Raw genomic sequence first — 2,258 nt, 5'->3', positions numbered from 1 at the left:
TGCTTTTATGTATGTAACCCTTCTTGCACCATCTCAAAACCCCACAAAGTTAATTAAATGTTGAGCTTATTTTCTGTATGGTTAAGTAAGTATTTCATTCATATTTACTAAGTCCTTATTTCTGTCATTCATAAAATGATAACAATGGAGCAATTAATCTGTGAGATTCTAGCCCTTTGCTTCCATATTTAGCTGCACCCAAACTTTTTTTAATAAAGTTTAGCTATAATGTTTGAAACCGAACTTTTCTCATGGCATTTTTCATTTCTGAATTCCTCAGTGTATAGATTAAGGGATTGAACATAGGAGCGATGATGGTGTAAGATAGTGCAAATATTTTATCCTCAGGGAAAGGGGTGGGTGGTCTAAGATAGGTAAATATTGAAGGACCAAAAAATAAAACTATATCACAGTGACATGAGACCCACAAGTAGAGAGAGCTTTGCGTTTTCCTTCAGCTGAGTGATTTCTTAAAGTGAATAACATAATTACATAAGAAAAAAATAAAATCACGAACATCATTAAGGTCACCATTCCTGAATTGACAAGCATAATGACACCAGTGATGTAGGTATCAGTACAGGCAACTTTTAGCAAAGGAAAAATATCACAAAAATAGGGATCAATTTTATTAGCACCAGAGAAGGGTAACTGGATTATCACAGAAAACTGAGGAAAGGAGTGAACTGCCCCACCAGCCCAAGCAGCTAAGACTAGGAGATTGTACCTTGTCCTGTTCATGATAATCATGTAGTGGAGAGGCTTTCAGATGGCAACATAGCGATCAAAGGCCATGACTGTAAGAATTAAGACTTCAGTCATTCCAAACAAGTGCTTGGAAAAGACCTGTAACATGCAATTGCCGTAGGAAATGGTTTTTCTTTCCACTAGCAGGTCACCAATTACTTGGGTGTAATGCTGGAAGTATAGCGGATGTCCATGGAGGATAAGTGGCGGAGGAAATAGTACATTGGTTGGTGAAAAAGAGAACTGCATCGAATGGAGATTAGGATCAGAAGGTTTCCTACCAACAAGGCAATATAACAGAATAAAAAGAGCACAAAGCAAAATACTTTTATGTTCCGGTCATAAGAAAGTCCCAAAAGAATGAATTCTGAGACGTTGCTCTGGCTCTCCATATAGTTCGGATTGACATATATTATAAACAGATGGTTTAAATATCTGACAAGAAAAATCATGAATCTATATTTTAAAATAGCAGCATAATAATAATATTAAATTTACCAAACAATGACATCCAATGAATAACAATAGTAATTATTCCTTATAGATAGATTTAAGTTTTTTTCCTCTTAATTTACAAATCTATTGTGTAATAATTCTATCATGGGAAAAGTGAAGTAATTTTCTATATTACCATCAATGATTATAGAATATTTAAATATTAGATTATAGAGAAAATATTTTACCATTGTTAATTATATAATTTAGATAACAAGAAAAGTTTACTTGACATGATTTTAAAATTGGCACATTTTTAAAGCATGTTCCTTATTGACAGGGTCAAATGAACTTCTTCCAGAATGATCTGGACAAATTTTCTGTTTTATTTGGGAGCGTGTCCCCACGAATGCAAATGTATTGAAAATACATCAGCTTGAATTATTTAATTTGTTTAAAGAATTATCTTCCTTGTGACGTGAACAAATAATACAAATTGGGCATTTAAAACTAACATAGTCTTACAGACCTTGAAAGCAAAGAAGGATTGAAAATGATTCAGCAAAATATAGAATATCGACTGAAGGAAGTTGTGAAAAACAATCAACAAATTCATTCATTGCTTTTATTTTATGTATTTTATATACAAGCTAGGCAATAAAAATTAACAAAAGAAGTTGATATAGAATGTAGCTCTAAGATAGATTTATTGTCAGTAGTCAGTGACTGTTCCATTAATGAATGGATGGAAGATTTAACATTTTCCTCTTTCGTACAATCTTGAGACATTATTTACACAGAGGGAAATAGCATGTGAAATACCGAGTGCTCTCCGGGAGCTATTTTATAAAATGTTGGGGGGTTAACTGATACTCAGTGGGGATGTAAACCCTACAGTACACTTTCAACTGCAGTCTGGTTAGATGTAGGCACCATATCTGGGCACTCAGGTGACTTTATGAAATACAGAATGCTTTTGTAGTGAAGTTACTTGGAAGCTATCATTTACAGTGACTCACAAATTCCACACTTGTTTCTTTAAGATCATTTTAGATGGTAAATAGGTGATTAGTGCA

At 33.5% G+C, this 2,258-nt stretch overlaps 1 pseudogene; it reads right to left on the bottom strand.

Annotated features, from left to right (window-relative positions):
- Positions 1-223: 223 nt before the first annotated feature.
- LOC133099932 (olfactory receptor 4P4-like) lies at positions 224-1,139 on the bottom strand (annotated as a pseudogene).
- Between the last annotated feature and the right edge of the window lie 1,119 nt (positions 1,140-2,258).

The sequence above is a fragment of the Eubalaena glacialis genome, chromosome 10 (assembly GCF_028564815.1).
Source record: "Eubalaena glacialis isolate mEubGla1 chromosome 10, mEubGla1.1.hap2.+ XY, whole genome shotgun sequence".
In the NCBI taxonomy this organism is placed as follows: Eukaryota; Metazoa; Chordata; class Mammalia; order Artiodactyla; family Balaenidae; genus Eubalaena; species Eubalaena glacialis.
This window is presented reverse-complemented; position numbering and strand designations above follow the sequence as displayed.